This window comes from Cherax quadricarinatus, unplaced genomic scaffold (assembly GCF_038502225.1).
Source record: "Cherax quadricarinatus isolate ZL_2023a unplaced genomic scaffold, ASM3850222v1 Contig58, whole genome shotgun sequence".
Classification (NCBI taxonomy): domain Eukaryota; kingdom Metazoa; phylum Arthropoda; class Malacostraca; order Decapoda; family Parastacidae; genus Cherax; species Cherax quadricarinatus.
Genome location: NW_027195084.1, coordinates 19,450 through 32,230, shown reverse-complemented (window position 1 = coordinate 32,230; position 12,781 = coordinate 19,450). Strand labels below are relative to the sequence as shown.

The following is a 12,781-nucleotide window of genomic DNA, read 5'->3' as shown; positions in this document are numbered from 1 at the left end:
GTTATTTCCTTTAATAGCTAAATTGGAAATGAACGTCCTTATATTATTAAGGCTTATTCTTATTATCAATTATTATAATTATTTATGTAACATGGCCATGATAAGTTTAATTGAAGGTATAGTAACATGCCTTCTGCCCGGTGTACTGGTGTATGTTTAACTGTGGTGTTCAGTGGTTACCCCCCCTTTTGGGTCAACTACTCTGAGTGTTGGTGAGTCACGTCACGTGACCCACCTGACCTGTATGCTCAAGGTTGAGGGACGAGCAGTGAAGAAGTAGCAGCCAACGAGAACACTCCTGCTCGTCTCTGGTAACTGGCCAAGGTTGATTATCCGGCCTGGACATATTCTGTTTTATTCTGACGGCTTCCAAAAAAGAGTACAAGAGTTGCCTTTTGCCTAGCTCACTTGCTTATAGCATGGTAAACTAGATAAAAATGAATGAGCTAATGACAGCAACAATTATATGGACAATATTTACAGATGATGCAAAAAAAAATCATCTGTCGCAAGACACAGATGGAACCGCCTTCGACCAGATTTGTTGCTTCACAAGGGTCCCACACACACCATCACAACTCTGGTGGGCTTCCTTCTCATTGACTTTGTTCAACCAAGGAGCTGTCATGAGAGTCCTTGTGGAACTTCAATAACAGAAGGACAGATGCTCCATTGTGCCCCTTAACATAAACATCTGCTGCTAACCCAGAAAAGGAAGGCATGAGCAGGGACTTTCACTAGATTTATGAGGCCATGTTCAGAATTCCTTGTAAAATAAACTGTCAAGCTTTGGATAAAATTCCCCCAAGGTAAGGTTAACATAGAAGAACAGGTGTCTGTTCCTGCAATGGGTTCAGAACTGCATCTACTGATGCCAAAAAACAGCATCTTTCATGAGAACCATTATCCCTCAGACAACTACATACACTTAAATAACCAGTGTAATTCTTGGTTTTAACAAAATTGTTATGCATCTGCTGTAGCCTGGTCCCTAAGCATCTTTCTGCAATATGGCTGTAGGTGGCCCTGTTTATTGTGATATGTACAGTAATAAGGTTTAAAAGCCCCAGCCCACTAGGCATAGGCTGGGGCCCTTGACCCTGGGGAACTGGGCTCTTCCTACCTGTTCCCTGTAGTCCTGGATTTATGACGGCTGACTTAAAACTTTCCTGGGCATGTACGTACTGGAGAATTAGGCTTATTAAAACTGTGGTGGTTATTAGGCTGGAAAATGTGAATTAAACTTCTGAAATTTATTCCTGATGGGTGGAGAAAACTTACCATTATTAATAGGTTCTGGATGGTAACTACTACCAAGTTTTTAGTTAGCTAAAAATCTATTACCTCATCAAGATTCTTCTCAAGATATGCCTTAAGGTCGGGAGGAACATTTCTCAAAAGATCCTCTACAAAATTAGGGAAAATAAACCTTCATAATAGTCTACCACACCTTTTGAGTGATACCATTTGTTCAGAAGTGAAATCTTCTAACCCCACCCATGGTATGGTTTGTTTGCAATAGTCATTACAATTTTGTGAGACATCTTCTCCATACTGTATTCCACCACAGATTAGCCTGCCTGAAACTTTAGTCCTCTAAGCTTCTGCCAGTACCTTTCTGGCAACATCTGATAAGCAAGTAAAACTACCTCCTTCAGTTTATTACAATCAGAAAAGTCCCATTCATCTAGAGAACTAACTGCTTGTAACTTTTTACCAATTAACTGAGTTCATACCAATGTCGCCCAAGACATTGCCATTGTTATTTTTTACTATTATTCTTTTGGTACTTTAATTTGTGAATTTTATTTTGTCAATTTAAATCTAGTTATACTCTTGATCTTGTCAACAACCTATACCAGACCCTGGTGCAATTGCAAGTACCATTTCAATTTGTATTTTTATATTATAAGTTTATATTATAGGTCCTATTCTAAGATTGTTTTCATATCTTAGTGACTATATTGTGTGTGCAATTAGTGTATATTTCAATTATATTATTGTTCAAGGCCCTTAACTATCTTTTGCTAACTGGTACCAACTACCTCATATATATATTTTTTTTTCTACTTTTTTTTTATTATTTTGCTACCTTAACTTGCATATTTTATCTTGTCAATTTAAATCTAGTTATACTCTAATTCTTGTAAACAACTTATATAAGACCTTAGTGCAATTACAACTGAGAGTCTTGTGCCTTTTTTATATCATTAGATTAAACTCAGTTGTACTATAGCTCATTCTAGCTCAATACATAGTCAGTACCAAAGTCATTATATTAGACCATAGTGTAATTACTAGTGAGAGCCTGGTGCTATTTTTAATTTGTATTTTTATATTATTAGATTAAACCTAGTTGTACTATAGCTCATTCTAGCTCAATACATAGACTATACCAAAGTCATTACATTAGACCTTAGTGCAATTACAAGTGAGAGTCTTGTGCTATTTTTAATTTGTATTTTTAAATTATTAGTTTATACCTAGTTGTACTTTAGCTCATTCCAGCACAACACATAGACAACACCAACTCCATTATGTGTATTAGTGACTATACTCTACATGACCAAAATGCTATAGCTATATACTTGTCCAAACTTCCCACCACTACAGATATCAGTACTAAAACTCAACCCACAACTCAGGATATAAATAACCATAATTTAAACCTAGAAGATGATTGATCACGTTGACCCTGATCTAAACCTCCATAATCTGACACACAATCAAAACCTATTGGAAAGTAACTGCCTTTACTACACAGCATCACAAGCCACCACTATCCTAAACAATGCTAAAAGTCTATCAGTACTTAACTACAACATCAGGTCCTTAAGCAAACACTATGATGACCTCCTGGCACTCCTTGAATCACTAAAGACACCCTTCTCCTGCATTATTCTTACTGAGACCTGGCTTAAGCAGGACATAATAGATATCTACCCTCTACCAGGATACACAGCAATCCACAACTGCAGACCATACCAAGTTGGGGGTGGTATTGCAATCTATTACTCTAACCAATTATCTTGTATTATCACCACTTGCTTTAGTGATGAATATGGAGAATACATTTTTGCTAATTTTACTGTAAAAGACCTTAAGACGCCTATAACAATCGGTGCCATTTACCGGATACCCCACACAAACATCCCAAATTTCAGTGAGAAACTAAAGGCACTAATAACAAACAGACAAATGAATAAGCACCACCTTCTCTTAGCTGGAGACTTCAACATCAACCTTGGCCTACTAGATGATCAGCCTGTAACTGATTTCATCAACAATATGAACAACACACTTCTCATACCAACAATAACTAAACCAACCAGGCTCACTGAGACAAGTGCAACCATAATAGACCACATATGGACCAATGTACTAGCCCCCCTTAAATCAGGGATAATCACAGATAGCACTACAGACCACTACCCTACCTTCCTCTTGACAAACATTAGTAAACCACCACTTGAATACAACAAAGTTTCATTTAGAATCCATGATGAGGCCTCAATAAGGAAGTTCACAGCTGACCTAGAGACTGTTGACTGGCCTACAGAATTCTCCAAGGGTAATGGTATTGACGACTGGACAGACATTTTTCTTAACAAATTACTTAGACTATACAACAAACATTGTCCTATAAAAACGAAACAGATCACAAACAAACGGCTTGGTTGCCCATGGCTAACCAGCACCATTCTGAAATCCATTGATAAGAAACACCAATATGAAAAGCAATATAGACAGGGCTTAATACACAAAGATATTCTTAAACACTATTCATCAGTCCTCACCAAAGTAATAAAGAAAGCCAAACAACTATACTACTCCAGTAGATTCAATGACACAAGAGGAGATATAAAAAAGACCTGGAAAACACTCTCTCAGATTCTAGGGACCCAAAAACTGAAAAAAACCAAGAATATTGCCCTAACTAAACCTAATGAAACACCACTGCATCCCACTGACACAGCTAACAAGATAAACAACTTCTTCTCAACCATAGGTTCTAATCCCGCCAATAAAATCCCACGCACCAATGCCCATGCCGGGGACTACCTAGATGGGAATTTCCCAAATTCCTTCTATCTTGCTCCAACTGAGCCCATGGAAGTCACCGAGATTATAAAGTCACTTAAAAATAACTCAGGGAATCTGTCTCATGTCCCATCATTATTGTACAAGAGAGCGGCCCATGTCCTCTCGCATGCTATCTCATTACTTTTTAACAAGTCACTAGAAACTAGCACCTTCCCGAAACTACTCAAGACTGCAAGGGTTACACCAATACATAAAGGTGCTGACCCTACAGATTTAAACAACTATAGGCCAATATCAAACTTACCATTGCTATCCAAAATCTTTGAGAAACTCGTGCACAGGAGACTATATTAATTTATAATGGCACAAAACATACTCAACCCCTGCCAATTTGGATTCAGGAAAAATAATAGCAAGCATCGAACTCAAGCTAAAGGAATCTTATAGGAGTCAGGAATCGCGGGAAGAACTAAAAGCCATAAATGAAATCGAAAGAAACCCAAAGTATTTCTTCTCCTATGCCAAATCAAAGTCGAGAACAACATCCAGTATTGGGCCCCTACTTAAACAAGATGGGTCCTACACAGATGACAACAAGGAAATGAGTGAGCTACTCAAGTCCCAATATGACTCAGTTTTTAGCAAGCCGCTAACCAGACTGAGAGTCGAAGATCAAAACGAAATTTTTATGAGAGAGCCACAAAATTTGGTTAACACAAGCCTATCCGATGTTATGCTGACGCCAAATGACTTCGAACAGGCGATAAATGACATGCCCATGCACTCTGCCCCAGGGCCAGACTCATGGAACTCCGTGTTCATCAAGAACTGCAAGAAGCGTCTATCACGAGCCTTTTCCATCCTATGGAGAGGGAGCATGGACACGGGGGTCGTCCCACAGTTACTAAAAACAACAGACATAGCCCCACTCCACAAAGGGGGCAGTAAAGCAACAGCAAAGAACTACAGACCGATAGCACTAACATCCCATATCATAAAAATCTTTGAAAGGGTCCTAAGAAGCAAGATCACCACCCATCTAGAAACCCATCAGTTACACAACCCAGGGCAACATGGGTTTAGAACAGGTCGCTCCTGTCTGTCTCAACTATTGGATCACTACGACAAGGTCCTAAATGCACTAGAAGATAAAAAGAATGCTGATGTAATATATACAGACTTTGCAAAAGCCTTCGACAAGTGTGACCATGGCGTAATAGCGCACAAAATGCATGCTAAAGGGATAACAGGAAAAGTCGGTCGATGGATCTATAATTTCCTCACTAACAGAACACAGAGAGTAGTCGTCAACAGAGTAAAGTCCGAGGCAGCTATGGTGAAAAGCTCTGTTCCACAAGGCACAGTACTCGCTCCCATCTTGTTCCTCATCCTCATATCCGACATAGACAAGGATGTCAGCCACAGCACCGTGTCTTCCTTTGCAGATGACGCCCGAATTTGCATGACAGTGTCTTCCATGCAGACACTGCAAGGCTCCAGGTGGACATCAACCGAATCTTTCAGTGGGCTGCAGAAAACAATATGAAGTTCAACGATGAGAAATTTAAATTACTCAGATATGGTAAACACGAGGAAATTAAATCTTCATCAGAGTACAAAACAAATTCTGGCCACAAAATAGAGCGAAACACCAACGTCAAAGACCTGGGAGTGATCATGTCGGAGGATCTCACCTTCAAGGACCGTAACATTGTATCAATCGCATCTGCTAGAAAAATGACAGGATGGATAATGAGAACCTTCAAAACTAGGGAGGCCAAGCCCATGATGACACTCTTCAGGTCACTTGTTCTATTTAGGCTGGAATATTGCTGCACACTAACAGCACCTTTCAAGGCAGGTGAAATTGCCGACCTAGAAAATGTACAGAGAACTTTCACGGCGCGCATAACGGAGATAAAACACCTCAATTACTGGGAGCGCTTGAGGTTCCTGAACCTGTATTCCCTGGCATGCAGGCGGGAGAGACACATGATTATATACACCTGGAAAATCCTAGAGGGACTAGTACCGAACTTGCACACGAAAATCACTCACTACGAAAGCAAAAGACTTGGCAGACGATGCAACATCCCCCCAATGAAAAGCAGGGGTGTCACTAGCACGTTAAGAGACCATACAATAAGTGTCAGGGGCCCGAGACTGTTCAACTGCCTCCCAGCATACATAAGGGGGATTACCAACAGACCCCTGGCAGTCTTCAAGCTGGCACTGGACAAGCACCTAAAGTCGGTTCCTGATCAGCCGGGCTGTGGCTCGTACGTTGGTTTGCGTGCAGCCAGCAGCAACAGCCTGGTTGATCAGGCTCTGATCCACCAGGAGGCCTGGTCACAGACCGGGCCGCAGGGGCGTTGACCCCCGAAACTCTCTCCAGGTAAACTCCAGGTAATGATGCAATCATAAAAATGCTAGATCTGCTTTACACAGCATTGGAAAATAAGGAATATCCACTAGGAATTTTTATTGACCTAAGAAAAGCTTTTGACACAGTAGACCACGGCATCCTACTCCACAAACTTGACCAATATGGTATAAGAGGCCATGCGCTTGCATATTTCAAATCTTACCTTACTAATAGGTATCAGTATGTCACCATTAAAGACACAGCATCAACAACACAGCCACTTGATACTGGAGTTCCGCAGGGAAGTGTCCTTGGTCCCCTGCTCTTCCTCATATACATCAATGATCTTCCAAACATATCTCAACACCTGAACCCCATTCTCTTTGCTGATGACACGACTTATGTCATCTCTCACCCTAATCTTGCCACCCTCAACACCATTGTTAATGAGGAACTGATCAAAATATCGACTTGGATGACAGCCAATAAACTTACGCTTAACACTGACAAAACCTACTACATTATGTTTGGTAGCAGAGCAGGAGATGTGCAAATTAACATTAAGATCGACAACACTCTAATTGCCAGGCATAATGAGGGCAAATTCCTAGGCCTATACCTCGACAACAACCTGAACTTCAGCACCCATATCCAACACATAACCAAAAAAGTATCCAAAACGGTTGGGATCCTCTCCAAGATACGATACTACGTGCCGCAAACTGCCCTTCTCACACTATACCATTCACTTATATATCCATACCTCACCTATGCTATATGTGCTTGGGGTTCAACTGCAGCAACACACCTAAAGCCAATAATAACCCAACAAAAAGCCGCAGTAAGAATAATCACTAAATCCCATCCCTGGCAACACCCCCCCCCCCACTCTTCATAGATCTAAACTTACTCCCTGTTCAGTACATCCACACTTACTACTGTGCAATCTACATCTACTGGACCTTAAATTCCAATGTTAACCTTGACCTAAAACGCTTTCTTGATAGTTGCGACAGAACCCACAGGCACAATACCAGACACAAACATCTCTATGACATTCCCCGTGTCCGACTAAACCTTTACAAAAATTCAATGTATGTCAAAGGCCCTAAAATCTGGAACACCCTACCTGAAAACTCTAAAACTGCAGACACATTCATGACCTTCAAAACTACCATCAGAAAACATCTTATCTCCCTGATACACCCTGTCAACTAATTACACGAATACCACCTGGTGGTTAACACTTACACTCACTCACCCATTTGACCATAAACAGAAATATCAATCTCAATCTCAAAATAATGAATCTTAACTAGTCATAAGTTGGCCTGTGATACTCCAATACTGAAACTATGTATAGTGCCAAAACAAAAGCATTCACATTGCTAAACTCACAAACTAGTATTTAATCACTTAGCCATAATACCAACTTACCTCATAATTTTGTAATATTTTAAACTTAAGATTTAATTTAAGTCTGCCCGAAATGCCTAGCCATACTAGGTGTTCTAGTGATACACTCTGTAATTATTATTTTACTACATGTAAACAATACAATAACCAAATTCTGTAAACTCAGCATTGTAATCCTTATAGAGAATAAACTTTGAATTTGAATTCCTTGTCAGGCCAATCTTGGAATCTGGCCATCCTTTTGAACAGGAAAAACTGGTCTGGGTCCTTCCTGGAGTTTGCCTGGAGAGAGTTCCGGGGGTCAACGCCCCCGCGGCCCAGTCTGTGACCAGGCCTCCTGGTGGATCAGAGCCTGATCAACCAGGCTGTTACTGCTGGCTGCACGCAAACCAACGTACGAGCTACAGCCCGGCTAGTCAGGAACCGACTTTAGGTGCTTGTCCAGTGCCAACTTGAAGACTGCCAGGGGTCTGTTGGTAATCCCCCTTATGTATGCTGGGAGGCAGTTGAACAGTCTCGGGCCCCTGACACTTATTGTATGGTCTCTTAACGTGCTAGTGACACCTCTGCTTTTCATTGGGGGATGTTGCATCGTCTGCCAAGTCTTTTGCTTTCGTAGTGAGTGATTTTCATGTGCAAGTTCGGTACTAGTCCCTCTAGGATTTTCCAGGTGTATATAATCATGTATCTCTCCCACCTGCATTCCAGGGAATACAGGTTTAGGAACCTCAAGCGCTCCCAGTAATTGAGGTGTTTTATCTCCGTTATGCGCGCCGTGAAGGTTCTCTGCACATTTTCTAGGTCAGCAATTTCACCTGCCTTGAAAGGTGCTGTTAGTGTGCAGCAATAGTCCAGCCTAGATAGAACAAGTGACCTGAAGAGTGTCATCATGGGCTTGGCCTCCCTAGTTTTGAAGGTTCTCATTATCCATCCTGTCATTTTTCTAGCAGATGCGATTGATACAATGTTATGGTCCTTGAAGGTGAGATCCTCCGACATGATCACTCCCAGGTCTTTGACGTTGGTGTTTCGCTCTATTTTGTGGCCAGAATTTGTTTTGTACTCTGATGAAGATTTAATTTCCTCGTGTTTACCATATCTGAGTAATTGAAATTTCTCATCGTTGAACTTCATATTGTTTTCTGCAGCCCACTGAAAGATTTGTCTGATGTCCGCCTGGAGCCTTGCAGTGTCTGCAATGGAAGACACTGTCATGCAGATTCGGGTGTCATCTGCAAAGGAAGACACGGTGCTGTGGCTGACATCCTTGTCTATGTCGGATATGAGGATGAGGAACAAGATGGGAGCGAGTACTGTGCCTTGTGGAACAGAGCTTTTCACCGTAGCTGCCTCGGACTTTACTCTGTTGACGACTACTCTCTGTGTTCTGTTAGTGAGGAAATTATAGATCCATCGACCGACTTTTCCTGGTATTCCTTTAGCACGCATTTTGTGCGCTATTACGCCATGGTCACACTTGTCGAAGGCTTTTGCAAAGTCTGTATATATTACATCTGCATTCTTTTTGTCTTCTAGTGCATCTAGGACCTTGTCGTAGTGATCCAATAGTTGAGACAGACAGGAGCGACCTGTTCTAAACCCATGTTGCCCTGGGTTGTGTAACTGATGGGTTTCTAGATGGGTGGTGATCTTGCTTCTTAGGACCCTTTCAAAGATTTTTATGATATGGGATGTTAGTGCAATCGGTCTGTAGTTCTTTGCTGTTGCTTTACTGCCCCCTTTGTGGAGTGGGGCTATGTCTGTTGTTTTTAGTAACTGTGGGACGACCCCCGTGTCCATGCTCCCTCTCCATAGGATGGTAAAAGCTCGTGATAGGGGCTTCTTGCAGTTCTTGATGAACACGGAGTTCCATGAGTCTGGCCCTGGGGCCAGAACATCCACACTTACTACAGTGCAATCTATATCTACTAAATGCTTTCTTGATAGTTGTGACAGGATCCACAGGCATAACACCAGACACAAACATCTCTATGACATTCCCCGTGTTCGACTAAACCTTTACAAAAATTCAATGTATTTCAAAGGACCTAAAATCTGGAACACCCTACCTGAAAACTCTAGAACTGCAGACACATTCATCACTTTCAAAACTACAGGTAGAAAACATCTTATCTCCCTGATCCACCCCGACAACTAACTACATGATAACCACCTGGTGGTTCACAAATACATTCACTCACTGCCCAATAACTAATAGCTAAAATAATTAAAAAAATAAAACAAATTATAAATTATGAAAATAACTAATAACAAAAACTAAAAAAATAACTAAAAATAACTAAAAAATAACTAAAAACAAGTAAAATTAACTAAAAAATAAATAAAAATAAGTAATAACTAACAATAACTAAAAAGAAGTAATAAGGTAATAAGTAAAAATAATTAAATATAACTAGAAATAATAAATAACTAAAAAATAAAGAATAACTAACAAAAATTAACAAAAATAACTAAAAATATATGAAAAATAACTGAAAATAACTAAAATTAACTAATAACTAAAAAAATAACTAAAAATAATAAAAATAACTGAAAAATAACTAAAAATAACTGAAAAATAACTAAAAATAACTGAAAAATAACTAAAAATAACTGAGGAGGGAGAGAGGGACACACACACATGTAGAGGGGGGAGGGAAACACACACAGGCAGAGAGGGGAGTTGAGGGGGACACACACAGGCAGAGAAGGAGGAGGGAAGGACACACACACACACACACACACACACACACACACACACACACACACACATGGGGCACATACACAGGTAGAGAGGGGGATGGAGGGACACACACACACACACACACACACACACACACACACACACACACACACACACACACACACACACACACACACACACACACACACATGCACACACACACACACACACACACACACATGGGGCACATACACAGGTAGAGAGGGGGATGGAGGGACACACACACACACACACACACACACACACACACACACACATACAGGCAGAGAGGGGAGAGGGAAGCACACACACACACAGGCAGATAGGGGGAGAGGTGGGGCACATACACCGGCAGAGGGGGGAGGGACACATATAGGCAGAGAGGGAGGAGGGACAATACAATACAAAACATCCATACTTATTACTGCACCTACTACATACATAGAACACTTAACTCTGACATAAACCCTCCCCTCAAACATCTCCTTACCAACCTTAACAGAACACATGACCATAACACAAGGCACAGATCACTCTTTGATGTTCCTCATGTCCATCTCGCGCTATGCAAAAACTCAATGCACATAAACGGCCCTAAAATCTGGAATTCATTACCTGTGAATATAAAAGAAACACTGTTTATAAATTCAAGTCTCTTCTCAAAAATCACTTACTCACACACAACTAAATAAATACTGAATAATTGTATCTCATAAATTGTATCTCATAAATTGTATCTCATATATGTATCTCATTATTGTATCTCATAAATGTCAACCTGTGACCCAATCAAACTTTGTTACTATTTAACCCTTAAACGGTCCAAACGTATATATACGTTCACGTGCGTAGCGCCCCAAACGTATATATACGTTTTATTTTTCATTCGTTCAAAATTAGCGCGATAGGCCTGAGTCGCCTAGACATGAGAGAATGGGTGTGCGCAGTATACAAAAAATCTGGGACACCTGGGTACCACATGGTAGGACCAGTTACATTCAGCTCCATCCTGGGTCAACATCATGGCACATCCTCGTGATTCACTCACGCCTCATTGTATTAACACTCTACTATTCGAGTGTTTAGTGGATTTGACACCAATGGGGCCAGTAATATTCAAGGAATTAGTGAAAATATCGACGATAACCCAGATGACCCCCAGCCCATCACCTCTGGGGTAGTGACACCTGTCCTAGGGCCAAGCACCTCTGGGGTAGCCAGTGTGGCCACATCAGACCCTAGGCCAAGCACTTCTGGGGTGGCCAGTGTGGCCACAGAAGACCCTGGGCCAAGCACCTCTAGAGTGGCAAGTGTTACCCATAGGCAACTTCGCAAGAGGAAACTATCATTTTCCTGGTGTTTTAGTAGTGATAGTGAAAGTGATGTAAGTGATGATGAGATTGATTTTATGCCAATTGAGGATTCGTCTAGTGATAGTGACGTTCATTATTCACCAGTGAAACGTACTTTTAGGTGTCGTTATCTACGTTCAGGCAGTGTGCCATATGCAATCCCCAAGGGTCGTGGCAGGTCACGATCCAAAACCCCGGCCACTGATAGTGAAAGTGATCACGAAGGGGAGTATGCGGGGATGGAGGAAGTAGTGGTGGGTGGCATGGTGCCTGGACCACATGGCACAGTAGGTGGACAGACAAAGGACTGCCCGGCACTCCCTCAACCATGTGCTGCCTCCACTCCTCTCCCTCCTCCTCCTGCCCCCCCTCGCCCCATGCCACAGGTCCACCCTGCACCATGTGATCGTGAGTGGAACTGGACACAAAGTATATTCGTGCCACAACCTTGTGATTTTGATGCTAGTGGAAGTGGTATCCAGCCAGAAAGTCCCATAACGAATGAGTCTACAGAGTTAGACTATTTCCAGTTGTACTTTGACGAGCCTATAATGAACTTGATAGTGACTCAGACAAACATTTATTACCAATATGTCATGAACAACACAACAGAGGTTGGAGAATCATCACGGCTGCACAGGTGGAAAGACACAACAGTGGCTGAAATGTATTTATTCCTTGCCACTGTCATGCTTATGCCACATATCTATAAGAACAATATACGTAATTACTGGTCTACAGACCACTTCATCAGTACTCCAGTTTTCCGTGACCTCCTTCCCTGCAACAGATTCACTCTGTTGCTATGAATGTTGCACTTCGCAGACAGAAATACGCCAGACAGAAATGACCTTCTATACAAAATCCGGGAAGTGTTTATGT

At 41.4% G+C, this 12,781-nt stretch overlaps 1 protein-coding gene across 5 annotated transcripts in view; it reads right to left on the bottom strand.

The window, feature by feature from the left end:
* The window catches only part of LOC138851171 (tigger transposable element-derived protein 1-like), a 58,379-nt gene that overhangs the window by 35,012 nt on the left and 10,586 nt on the right, over positions 1-12,781 (bottom strand). For 4 of the 5 annotated variants that reach the window (XR_011391035.1, XR_011391036.1, XR_011391037.1 and 1 more), the window contains exon 3: positions 11,042-11,162. The exons of the other annotated variant lie outside the window; for it this stretch is intronic. The gene's annotated coding sequence lies outside the window, so the exon portion shown is untranslated. The remainder of the gene's footprint in view (positions 1-11,041; positions 11,163-12,781) is intronic. 5 annotated transcript variants of the gene reach the window in all.